The sequence below is a fragment of the Canis lupus genome, chromosome 9, assembly GCF_048164855.1.
Source record: "Canis lupus baileyi chromosome 9, mCanLup2.hap1, whole genome shotgun sequence".
Lineage (NCBI taxonomy): Eukaryota > Metazoa > Chordata > Mammalia > Carnivora > Canidae > Canis > Canis lupus.
This window is the reverse complement of record NC_132846.1, coordinates 11,093,541-11,107,392: the sequence shown is the minus strand read 5'-3', so window position 1 is coordinate 11,107,392 and position 13,852 is coordinate 11,093,541. Positions and strand designations below refer to the sequence as shown.

At 36.6% G+C, this 13,852-nt stretch overlaps 2 long non-coding RNA genes across 2 annotated transcripts in view; one reads left to right on the top strand and one right to left on the bottom strand.

Moving 5' to 3' along the window:
* Positions 1–9,732, bottom strand: part of LOC140639359 (uncharacterized) — a 43,210-nt gene extending 33,478 nt beyond the window's left edge. The window contains exons 1-2 of the long non-coding RNA XR_012036099.1: positions 9,155–9,732; positions 2,508–2,614 (exon numbers count right to left, since the gene is read on the bottom strand). This is a non-coding gene — a long non-coding RNA (uncharacterized lncRNA). The remainder of the gene's footprint in view (positions 1–2,507; positions 2,615–9,154) is intronic.
* Positions 9,733–9,771: 39 nt separating this feature from the next.
* On the top strand, positions 9,772–13,265 carry LOC140639358 (uncharacterized). Its single transcript, XR_012036098.1, has 3 exons — positions 9,772–9,899; positions 11,317–11,502; positions 12,897–13,265. It is a non-coding gene; the product is annotated as an uncharacterized lncRNA (long non-coding RNA).
* The last annotated feature ends 587 nt before the right edge of the window (positions 13,266–13,852 follow it).

Sequence of the window (13,852 nt, the reverse complement as noted above, 5' to 3'; positions counted from 1 at the left end):
AATATCAGAGCTAAAACTATAAAATATTTAGAAGAAAATATAGGGAAATCTTTGTGATCTTGGTTTTGGCAAAGTTTTCTTAAATAAGACTCCAAAAGCACAAGCAACCAAAAAGAAATAGATAAATCAGACTTCATCAAAATTAAAACCTTTTTTCTTCAGAGGACTCCATCAAGAAAGTGAAAAGAGAACTCAGTGATTGGGAGAAAATATTTAGAAATCATTTATTAGATAAGGGATTTGTAGCTAGAATATACAAGGGATTCTTAACAACTTGACAACAAAAAGACAGCCCAATTAAAAAATAGCCAAAGTATCTGAATAAATATTTCTTTAAAAATGATAAACAAATGGCCAATAAACACTTGAGGATATTCTCAACATCATTAGTCATCAGGGAAATGCAAATAAAACCCAGTGAGATACCACTTCACACACACTAGGAAGATTATATTTTAAAAACAAACAGAAGATAACAAACACTGTGGAGCAATGGGAGCTTTCTTGATTTTTGGAGAGAATGTAAAATGGTGCCTCCACTTTGAAAAATAGTCTGGCTGTTTAAAAATAGAATTACTGTGTAACACAGTAATTCTACTCCTAGATATATACTGAAGAGAAATGAAGGCATATATCCACACAAAAACTACTACTTAAATGTTCATAGCATCATTATTCATAATAGCCCAAAGTGGAAACAATCCAAATGTCCATCATGTGATGAACGGATAAATAAAATGTGGCATATCCATACTATGGGCGATTGTTGCTCAATAAAAAGGAAAGAAGTACTGACACATGTTACAACATTGATGAGCTATGAAACATTATGCTAAGAGAAAGAAACCAGTTACTAAATTATATACTGTATAATTCAATTTATATGAATGTCTAGAATGATCATATCTATAGAAAGTTAGTGTTTGCCCTAGACTGTGTGCAGTTAGTGGTGAGAGGAAAAATGGAAAGTGACTGCTAATGGGTATGGCATTTGTTTTAGGGGTGATGAATATGTTCTAAAATTAATTGTGATGATGGCTGCACAACTCTGTGAATACACTAAAAACGGTTCAATTGTATGCTTTAAATGGATGAATTGCCTGTTCTGCAAACTATATCTCAAGCTGTTACTAAGAGAAAAAAAGACGACAACATTGGACCTTTCTACCATTGATAAATAGAGCCTTAGTCATAGAAGGAAGTGTAAAATTTAAGCAGTATTTCAGTGGATCGAGTCTTGGATCCTGATTGCTTTCTGGTATTGGGAGGCCACTGACGGTGCCTTCTTTGAAATTTTCTCCTTTAGGGCAGCCTGGGTGGCTCAGCAGTTTAGCACTGCCTTCGGCCCAGAGCGCGATCCTGGAGCCCCGGGATCGAGTCCCACATTTGGCTCCGTGCATGGAGCCTGCTTCTCCCTCTGCCTATGTCTCTGCCTCTCTCCCTGTCTCTCATGAATAAATGAATAAAATCTCTTTTAAAAAAAGAAATTTTCTCCTTTCTTCCCTCTTCTTTTGCTTGAGTTCTTTGGATGCAGGACAGGAACCAATTTAAGTTGGCTCAAGAGAAAAGAGGGAACATCATAAAGATATAGATGCATCCTGCAGTACCCCAAAGAAGGATTACATTTCGGTCTCAGAAAGAGCCATGAAACAGCTATAAAACTTGGAAAACCATTAGGGTTCTAGGAAACTTATATGTATATTTATATATATCTCTGGTGTGATTTTCTCTGTTCTCAGTCCACAGGCTGAAATTTAGACATCTTCTAGCTCTTTTCTTAGCCCAGTATCATTATAGCTACACACAGAAATGAACAGGCTTCTCCTCTAGTCCAATTAACAATGGTCTTGGAATGGGATCATGTCTTCTGGATGTCCACTTTAATTAGTCTGAGAGCATTTTGGGAAAAGGTAATGACTTGAAGCTTGAGCAGATTATTCAGAAGATCTAGCATGCTTAGGCAACACTAATAAGGAAAACAATGATAATAGTTCATGTTATGGAGGATTTGCCTCTCTTAGCAGTGTGTTAGGTGCTTAACAGCCTATAGTTCGTTAAATCTTCATAATCTTTTGAGGTTGTACTATTAGTCCCATTTTATAGATGAGGAAATTGGTACTTGGGGAGGTTAAATAACTTGCTCAAGATTTCTCAAGACTGATTCTAGTCCTCTATACCATGCTGCCAATTCTTAATAGCCCTGTTCTTCTAGCTTAGTCTAGTTCAGCCCAGCTTCTATTTTTCTTGCATACTTTTGTGAAGACCCGGGGAAATGGAGAAGACAGCATTGATAATAGTTATTCTAGTTATCTGATTCCAACCACTCCAAAACTTAATGGCATATAATAATAATTTATTATGTTCTCAAAGTTCTGGGAATTGATTAGGCTCAGCTATGGTCTAATTTGGGGATCTCTTGGGTGATTGCCATCAGATGATGGCTAGGGATGGAGTCATCTGAAGACTTGACAGAGTTAATGTCCAAAATGTTTTTTGTTTTTACTTACTTGTCTGTGCTTCAGTGCTTTTCCATGTGGTCTGTCTCACAGAGGACCCTAGACTTCTTACATGGTGGCTGAGTGCTTGATGAAGTAGTGCCCCAAGAGTGAACATTCTAAGAGAGAGAATGAGGAATTTGCCAGTCCTTCTAAAGGCTAGAAACTGGCACAGCATCACTTATTCTATATCTTGAGGTCAAAACAGTTGCAGGCAACCCAGATACTAGAGATCATATCAACATAGGAGGAAGAATGGAATTGTGGAAACCATCTTTGGACTCAAGTTACCATACTGTTAAGTGATAAAATAGATGTAGAATCAGATATTAATTAGGAGGTAACTAATGGGTGTGACAGAGTAGGATCTTTCAAGATAAACATAGTCTTACACAAGGGGCCTGTTTGTACATTTCCCTTGGCATAACCAGGGAAATACATTTCCAAGAAAACCTTAAAAAAAAAAAAAATTTATTTATTTATTTATTTATTTATTTATTTATTTATTTATTTATTTATTTATTTAAAGAGAGAGAGACACAGACAGACAGACAGCATCCCAGCATACAGGGAGGGGCAGAGGGAGAGGGAGAGAGAGTCTTAGGCAGATTCAGTGCTGTGTGTAGAGCCCAGAGTGGGCTGGATCCCAGAACCCTGAGATCATGACCTGAGCCAAAACCAAAGTTGGATGCTTAGCTGACTAGGCCACCCAGATGCCCCCCTCCAAGAAAACCATTTTAAAGACACAGTTCCCCCAACTATCCTTTTATAATATTTCGTATTAGCAAGACATGATCCTTTAGGTTTAGATATTAGTTTTATCCTCTGATTTGCAGCCTGCTCCTCATCTGTCCTATGAGCAAAAATGTCCCAAGAGTATATAAAACTAGAGCTATAAGAGCTGGAATCACTTAGTTCTTCTGCCTGCAAGTAAACCACAACAAAGTCATAACTAAAGCATTTCAGTAAGGGTCCCACCTAGTTTTAAAGAGTTGAAGAAGTTTCCATAAAACCCTTAGAAAACCCTTTCTGAGATATAGTCATTCTTTATGTGTGACCTAAGTCCTCCATGTCATGTGTCAGTCACCTCCCAGAATGTAATTCTCTCTGCCTGGTAAACAAAGCATTAATTTACTTCAGAAGGAAGTTATTTGGATGAACTAATGAATGGGTACAAAGGGCTTTGAAAATATAAATTGCGACAAAAATACTTAATGTCTATATAAATACCTTTGCTTCAGCCTGAGGAGGGCTCAGGCTTTTTGAAAGATTTCAACCTTGTGGAATACCTGAATAACAAAGACAAAGCTCCTGCTAAGTGAGGATAAAATGATTCTTGCCTCTATTATGTGTATTATTTATTGCAAAGGCTTTTCTTAAATAGAAACATGGCAAGTTTTGGAGAGGAAAAAAAGTATTTTATGGTTCCCTTATACTCCTTAAGCTCTTTCAATGAGATCTGTGTTCAGTACACACTTTAAAAATATATATATATATAATTCACAGATATTATTGGTGTCAAGAAATAATGTACAAGTGCTTTCTTGCATATGATTATTTTGGGGGGAATGGAGAAAAGGAAAGAAAATCAGCATTGTATTTTTACATGATTTCCCCCCTCTTTTTCCATTTTTAAGGCATTATTTTAATATGGAGATGATTTGGAACATGCCTTATCAAAAAATTATTTCTTAATACTTAGAAATTAGAAAAAATGTTTAGGGATTGCATTAGATAATATCTGCTTCTTTAAACAAATTATTATTTTTTTATCTTTTTAAAAACAAATTATTTTACCTATCCCTTTCTGCTAATGAGGGTTAGAGGAAGAAAAGGATCTATCACACATACATCTGGGGCTTTTAGCTGTTCTACATCTCTGCTTCATGGTCTTCTTTCCCTGGAATTATTAGTAGGTCAATAAAGATAAAGAATTATTTAGGATCTCTGTCTTGTGTAGGAAAAGACAAAAGAAGCTTCCTTATGAGGGCAGCATGCTGCTCTCATTATACCTTACCAATTGGTAGAGGATACTTTGAGCTCCATGAAAGAGTAAAAGCAGCAAAGACAGAGGAATGGATTCTCCCTGAGGTTGAAACTGAACACTCAAGATCTTCATATCCTTTAAGATTCTGTCTGAGGAAAGAGAGCCTGATAAATCTTTGCTTAATCTTTTTATCCTTTTATACCTTCCATAGTTGAGCCTTGAGTAGCTACAATCCAAGATGGTGAGCAGAATAAATTAAATGAACTGTTGCAGCTGCAATCAGATGAACAGTGTACTGTCTGTAGGAACTATTTTGGAGAGCTGTTTTGTAATTAACCTGCACATGACATATTCAGATTTGATTAATCTCATGTGGTCAGTAGATAAACTTGAGTTGAAGGTTACTGTTTTTTGAAATCAACAATAGGCCCTTCTTTATGATATGTTTGTAGGAGAATAGAATGTTTAAATAATAGAAGTGGCCAAATGTTGATCAATGCCAAGGTCAGAGATTTTGCTTAGTTTCATACATAAAATGTATAAACTCTCACTATATTCCATATACAGAAATTGATTTAGGTTCATGTTTATGCATTATGAAGTCATACCTTTATACATAAATGTATATTATGTGAAGATTTTATAGATATGTGTGTGTATATACATAGTGGTACATATATACACATTTATGATAGAAAGTCATATAATTATTTAGCCAGAAGGATTTAGCATTTGTCTCTAACTTGTTATTTAAATTGATATATATATATATGTATATATATATATGTACTTATATTGCATACATATATTACATATATACACACACACAATTGGTATACATTTTATATATATAGTTTTAGATTATATCCTAGTGCATTGGTAGATCACAACTCAAACCTAAAGATTAAGAATTTAATTTTCTCTTATTCTTAATGAAATAACCAGACAGTAGCTCCCTGTGGTGGGAAATGAAAAGTAGTGTATAGATACCTACTAAAACATTTGCAGACCTCCTCAGTTTTCTGTTTTTAATGTGATGAAAATTTGTGCAAATAACAAAGAAAGAATGTCATGGTAATGAAAACATTTCCTATACATGTATTTTAGAGGGAAGCTAAATCAAAGGTCTTCAAAGAATTACTAGGGTTCTTTCTAGGAGGTTATTGACAAATATGTAGTTTGTCTCTGGAGTTTGTGCCTCTTTCACAGATTGGTGTATTTGTGATCCCACCGGCAGAATAAGTGTCTGTAATTCATTTCTCCTTGTTAACTAGTGTGCCTTTGTGTGTAGGATGATTGGCAGCAAACTCGGCTGAGTCCCAACGGATGAGCTTGTTAGCAAAACCCTAGCATCCTATCTCTAATAAAGCATATCAGCAGTACATTTTGTCCTATCTATTAGCCTCTCTGTTTCTTTTTTTGTGAAAAGCTGAGTGTCCCTTTGAAGCAATGACAAATAAACCCCTGAACTGAAGTGCTAGGCTGCCTTACGGACAGCTGGATAGTAAATGTCACACCGTGTAGAGAATGCCTATTATCAGAGTGAGCCATTTGTTCCCGGCCTTTCAGTATCTTAATGTAATACAAAATTGCTAAATCAAGCCCCATGTCTGTGACAGAACATAATTAATGAGAAAGCAGGAGCCAATTCAACACTCTTTATTGGGACCTAATTGGCTCAGGCAACAGAGTTGTCACTCAACAAGAGACTTCCTTTAAAGCAATTTTGTTCTTGGTTGTATTACAGAGCCTATTAAATTGTCCCCTCCTTGATCACACAAAGAAGTATCTGCATGCAATAATTAGCTTTTCCAGGGGGAATTTTTTTTAACTCATGCAATACTGGATCATTTTTAAACTGTCTGAGAAAACACCCAGGCCGTGAGGATGTGCTGCCATAGTGAGCAGCACTGTAGGCTGTTTTCCAGTCTGCTGAGGCACCAGGAAGCTGTGCTGCAGAAAGAAGAAAAAGAGCCCCAAGGAAAAGAGAAACGTGTTCAAATGTGGAGAGTGGGAGGATGAGAGAGGGAGTGGGTAGAGGAAATGACTTTGATGGGTAATCATAGCTTATTTCAGAATCTGCAGTTTTAAAGGAACAAAAAAAAATGAATACCTATGTGTACATATTTAAATGTATAGTTGGGGTTTTTTGTTTTGTTTTGTTTTGTTTTCTAGGCATGCCCAATGAAATGAAAATTATTACAAAGCTATGGCAGGGGGTAGAGGTTAAACATTATAGGATTGACTGGAGCAACATTAGTTTCATTCGACCATATCTTAGAGTTTTGTGGGTTGTGCTATTTCAAAACCAGTACAAATATTTAATAATATGCAATTATTTATTACAATCTAAAATTTTACCTTTGGGGATTATGTTCCATCCCTCCCCCCCCCCTTATTTAACAAATTGGAAGATAAGTTTATTGCTGGTATTTATATTATTGTCTCAAAACTGTTTTTTTTTTCTGTCACAATATCATAAACTTCAAATAAATTTGCACCTTCTCCTGATTACGTTTTAAGACAATGTGGCATTCGATGACTAGAGACTGCAAAGAACTGAGCTTACAGTCTACCCTGGCATTTGCCTGGCTTTGGGCAAAAAGGACACAGCTGGCTAAGCTTGAGGTAAAGCAAATGGGAAAGTTGTAGAGGATGTACTGAAAAACACTCAGAATTAGGCAGTAAAGAGTATAAGTTTGAAAAATGCAACAGTTGATTTTAGAAAAAAATTGTTAAAGGTTGATTTCAGTGACAACACTCTGAGTAGTCTAAATAAAGGCAAGTACGTGGTCCCTTTCTTGAAATAGCTGTCAATATCTCCCTTCTGTGCCTTCAGAAACGACACAGACTGTCTAGTTTGCATGGCAGCAGCATTTGGTCGGATTTAGAGAGAGCCGTTTTCCTCGGCATTGTTACTTTCCTCAATGTGAAGTGCCAGATATTAGGAAAGGAAAGGAGGCAAACCTCTGAAATAGGGTAAAGCTGTGCTGCTGTCGCTGTACTGTGCAGTTTAGAGAATATTTGCAGCTGCTGAAATCCCGGGACTGTGCCACAGCGAGGACGGTATTGTGCGGCAGGCACTCAGGGTCGCGTATTTTAGATTTTCTAGCGTTTGCCGATATATTAGCTGTATCGGTTAATTGTAATTTACTCGAGTAGTAGAGAAATTGCTGAGTTCTCCCCTCCCAAACCTCCCTCTAAATAGTGAGCAAAGTCAGACACCTGAATGTACTCTAAATGTTTGAAAAATATTAGTTGTTATTCCATAGGGTAATAGAATATAAGACTAACAGCAATACAAAATATTAGTCAATAATGTCCTTTCCCAGGTGACTTTTGAACCTCGTGAAGGCACACATTCTCAACAAAGATTTATTAGTCGACTTGGGGAACACATGATAATGATAGCAAGAACTGCCAGAATCTAATTTGCTTTAATTAATCATTTGCTTCATAACACGGCAATTCGTCCCCCTCCCCCCGCTTTTTTTTTTTTTAACTGTCTAGATTATTTTAAAACATTAGATATTACACTGTGGATGGCTGATGAAACTGAAAGCCCACAAAAGTTAGATTAAAAATTCACTTAACAGGATAAACATTTGAGAGTGCAGAATGGTGCCGATTAGGTCAAATGAGTATAGAGTGATAAAACAGTCATGGAGTGGAGAGAAAAAATATTGTCAGAGGGCACTCAAACAGCTGAATTTAGTCTAATTTAAATGTTATAGCAGACAAAAAAAACATTGACTAGCAATCCTATTATAATTATTCTTTGGTATTTTAGCAACACAGACTGGTAAGAAGTCAGAGTCTAGGTTTAAAAACATTTATTCATTTCACTGTACAAACAAGCTTTGATTCTGAGTGGAATTAGTTCCCATGGTTAGGGCCAAGAGCCCTCATTGGAGCACTGAAGCTGAGTCAAAGGTCACATTGCCTGGCTCTCTCTGGAGAATTAAGTGGACTATCTTAGATTCCCAGGAGAGCCAAGCCCTCCAGATATTCATTGTGTTCTTCTAAGCAAACATTTGTGTTCAGAGATCTTTCAGGCTTACTCTATTTTGTTGATGCCTTGGTGGACAATTTCAGCATTTAATTCTTACCTTTGTCTTTGTAAGTCTACCCCCCATTAGTTAGTTGGCTGTTGAGGTGGTATTTGGCTCAAATAAATGCTTAGAATTCCTAAGAGTTCCCATCATCTACATGATAATCCTGATCTCTTTTTGGGTGTCACTCAAGACCCTCAATGACCTGGCCCTTTTATCTATATATTACATTATAGATAGAGATAGATAGATGATAGATAGATGATAGATAGATTACAGTATAGATAGATAGATAGATAGAAATAATAGATAGATAGATAGATAGATAGATAGATAGATAATATGTATGCAGCCTCATTCTGGCTCCAATTGCATTTATTCAATACCCAGCACTTTACTCACCATTTATGATCTATTATTTGTATTTCTCAATTATGTCCCACCAACTCAAGTCACCATGCCTCAGCTTGAATGTTACTCCTCAGATAACTCTTCTTGCCTCTTTCATATGCATAATGCTGACCTTATATTAGTTGCTATGAGTATTAAATACATTAATTTATTTAGTATGAGCCTGACACATAGAAAGCACTATGTAAATGTTAGCTGTTATTACTCACCATTCTCTACACTTTGTAGAATTCTCCCATACCAACTGCATTATGATATTGTTTGTTTCCATGGCTTTCTTCTCACTATATTATAATCCTCTTGATATATATTGATCATGTGTGGATCTCCAGCATAACATAATGTTCTGGCTGTCATGTAGTAGGTGCACAGTCAATATGTCTTGCATGTTGTAAACTATCTGCAGTCTGGTCACTGGCCAATTTTTAATAAGTGTATAAGACCTTAAATGAGTATGTTTCAAGCAACCAGACATTTTGTGTGGGTGTAAGCCATTTTTCTCAAGCGAGTTTTCATACTGCTTTCAGAATCATTTCTAAACACATTAGAAAATTAGCACTAGAATATTATAATCCCATCTCTTTTTTCCAAATAAAAATGATATTCTTTAGGACAATTGATTCATTACCTAATTCATTAATAATAATGATCAATGAATTAAAAATGTTTCAGAAAATCCATCCTCTATGTATGAAAACTTGGCTCTCATGAAAATATTCAAAGACTTCTCCCAAAATGAATTCAATAGTGACAGCTGGCATGGAATGAGTTTGTGTTCTTTCATTGTGGTCCCTTGATGGAGACTGTAGTCCAATTAAACTTCTGAGTTCTAGAATATCCTTAAAATAAACAAACTGTTTCCTTGCCTACTCCATAGACTTCACCTGAAATACAAGTACAATTGTAATTGTAGATTGACACATCATAGCCCATTAAGATGAAAAAGTGAGAGAGGTAAGACCCTTATTCTTATCCTGAAGGGTATTTCAGACTAGGAGAATCACCTAATTTGGGATTTTGTAAGGAAAGGAACATGGGCATCTCCTGCTTCATCAGTAGTAGAAAGCCTCATAGACTCATAGGCTCTTAGTTAAAAAAAATCCATGAAGTCATATAGTTCTTTTTCAAGCGCATACCCTGAGAAGTTGGAATGTCAACTGCAGCTCAAGGCACTTCTTCACAATAGTCTAGCAAGTTTTGTGCCAAGAAGCAAGGCAGAATCAGAATTGTGTGTCTTCATGCAGTTTTCTCCTCTAAAAAACAAGGGGGAAATGATAAAGTGGTATTGATTTGATTACTTTTGAATCTCACTGAAGTGATCCAACCAGAAAGGAACACAGTGTCACTTGCTTGGTTCAGAATTTCTTAACATGAAAAATGGGGGCTGGGGAATGGTGAGTAACTCTTGTGGTCCCACAGGGATCATTGTAATCAAGGAGAGCTCTGTACAGTGTCAGAAGGGTCTTTACATCCCCTCTAGCTCCCTGCAATATGCACTTGCAGAATTGGTTAAATGAGCCACCATATTCTGGTCAATATGAATAGGCTTGTAGGATGCTCAGTTTGATTTAATGGCCACCCATGGATACTTCTATACGCAGAAGTTCAGTCTGAATAAAGCCCTAAAAAATCAACTATTCCATTTGGCATTGTATTTTAATGTCCTCTTCAGAATTCTCCGTTATAGTAACATCTCTGCAATCAGTCTCGCATAAAAAGACCTGTTTATAATAAATTGGTCAGCCTCTTATGTGTCTAAATTTCCTGATGGGATAGAAAACTATAAGATTATTCCTTGTAGACAAGGCTGTAAGATTTTCAATATTACTAGTTGTATCTCTCCATTTGCCCAAATGATTTATTTCAGGCTTTATTTCTGTTTTGAGTCTTTGTTTTCATTTTATTTCATAATTGTCCTGAGGGAGGAGGAGGCAAATGGATTTTCCTTGTGAAATATAGGTCTCTGAGAGCCATTTAAGTGAGATATAGTTTATGAAGAACCCAGTAAGTGAAAAATAAAATTGTTCAGTCTTTTGTCATTCTTTCAATACAGAGACCTACATGATAGTTGTGAACTATAGTGCGCTGGACAGGAAATGGTGGTAGAGGTAGAAGTGTACCATTGATTTATGTGAATATTCTGAGGTGGAATAATCACATTGCCTTGTTAGTACATAATAATCACCCAGTGCACAAGACCCTAGACCTTTGGAATCACTCAAAGTTTTCATTAGAGAATCAGCAGTCTTTTAGACTCACTATGGTGTACCTCAATGTTGAAATTGCATATTACAGGTTATGCTCCTGTAAATAAAGGACATTTTGTTATGCCCACACTCAGCTGTGTTTCCTACTGTGATTCCTTTACCAGACCCTGCTGTGACCTATTGCCAAATACAGTGCAATATTGGTGAGCCTTTTTTGCCTGAACTTGATGTCTGTCCAGAAGACAAAAACACTGATTAGGTAGAAGGAGGATGAAAGTCCTTCAGGAACAGAGTGACTCTGGACCTCAGCTATAAACTGCAGCTAATTCATAAATGTCAAGAGCCAAAAGGTGAGGACTAGTACATCCTGTCCTCAGGGATGCCTTCCCATCCATCTCTGGGAAACATGATTTCCTTATGAATTGAAGTTTAATGGGAAATGACCAAACATGACTGCTGAGCTTTAGCCAGCAGATTTATCTGTGGAGGCCACTCTGATTCAGCTTTATTTTATTTAATTTTATTTATTGTTTTTTTCTGATTCAGTTTTAAAAGAGAATCAATTCTGAGGCTTTCTTTTGCCTTTATTTCTCTTGGAGGGTTCTATCAGGGACTCAAGGATGGCTTACTTTCAGGAATACTGTTGGGGTTATTAAAGAGTAAGCAGTTTCCCTAGACCTTGTTCCCATTTCTCAGTGCTTCTTCTCTCTACTCAGAGTGCTCAGAATAACAATCTCTTTAATACATTCAAGACACACTGGTATTCTAAGTTATTGTGTAGATGAGGAAGCTTCTTGTCCTCCAAGAAATTTCTTTTCCATGGTCATTTATTGGCCTGTTGGTATAGAACTCTACTAGTGAAAGGTGACTTTTGAGGGGCTTTGATTATGAACCTTTTTGATGAGGTCAATAAATATTCGTAATGATATCAACAGTTTAGTTTCATTTATTGGAAGTCCCTTTATAAACATTCTCATGTTATCTATACTTGGCAGATAAGGAAACGAAGTTCAGTAACTTGGCAAAAGCCTCTTTGTTGACAGTAGTTGAGAGAAAGCTTTTGAGTTAGATAATCCTGGTTCTGCCACTTAATAGCTTCATGAGCTAGTTGTTATTATTCTTCATCTGGATTCAGGTTCGGTGTTGTTTCCATTTTACTGTACTACCAACCTCAAATCGTTATGTTACAAATTACCTAAATAGAAGGGTAATGTATTTTCTTAAATACTTAGCTCAGGCAGTGAATTTTAGACCTTGTTTTGCAAAGAATGGTAGAAATTATAACCAGTTTTCTTCAAAGCAAGAAAAGTTACTTGAAAGACAGGCAGTTGTTCTGCTGGTGTTTTCTGCTGGCTGGGGGTAAAAATCTTATCCTTTTACTCTACCAAAAGAGAAAGGCACTGCTTTATACCTTCTGTATGTGAGTCATAAGGGGGTAGTGATGTTTCTATTCAAGTCAACACTAGGCCTCCTGGGTGACTCAGTCATTTAAGCATCTGAGACTTGATTTAGGCTCAGGACATGATCTCAGAGTCATGGCATCAAGCCCCACATCGGACTCCATGATGGGCATGGAGCCTACTTAAGATTCTTTCTACCCCTCCCCTATGCACCATCTCTCTAAAAATAAGAGTCAACACTGTCTAGAAGAAGAGTTTGAAGATGACCATTTTAGACAATCATGCTTAACATGGAGCATGGGCTTTAGAATGATAAGCATTTTTCTCTTTTTGTTTTATGGCAGGTCTCTGATTAAAGGCCAGGAAAACTGTTGAATTGTGAAGTAAGCAAGGATTAAGAAATTGACTCTGACCAGTGTATCCAGCTGTACCTTAATGGACATATACACACTCAACATGCACATGCACACACACATGCAAAAACAAGCAAAACAAAGAGCAGTTGACTTTCAGTTCTATTCATTAAAAAGATCCGTTTATAATTGTACATGTGCAGAAGGGCTGCGAGACTGAAGTGATACCTGAGAGAGGCCTGGGAATATGTTTGCACCACATTACTTGGACTGCATGATAATTGAGAGCCATTGTGGCTGAACACTTTATGAGTTTGTTTAATTTGTCACAGTAAATAAAGCTTTTTTGATGCAAGTTAATTAGCTCGCTTGTGTTACTGCACATCAAATGTAATTAACAACCAACTGCCAGTGTGGGGTTGCCCTTGTGTAACATGGTAATGGGGGGAAAAACTTAACTGGGGCTGGAGTAAGTAAAAGATACACTGTTGAATCAATCACCTTCCTGCCTGCTTAAATTTGGATGGACTAGAATCTAAGGGACAATACTAGGACTCATAAAATATCAGCTCTTTAACAGGATTTCCTGAATATCTCGTGTATTATCCAGGCTCACATTTGCTGCCACGTTAATAAATTTGGCTAAGTAAAATTCCTTCTACTTCTCAAAGTTCACTTTCACCTTGATTGGCATTGCCTGTATATCCCCTCTGCTTGGATCTTCCATTTCCAGCCATTTACCTTTTTTAGCTTTGGCATTTTATCTACCCTGTGATAAGTGCTGCTCTAGCTAATGCAGAAGGAGGGCTATTAAATAATAACTGAGAAGGAATTTGTTTGAACAGATAGAAGAAGATAGTTGAAGAACTTATTCAAAGAGGGGGTCATTACTTCCAAATTCATAATGGTATTCTCCTTTAGTTTATATTTTGAGAAAGCATTCTGCC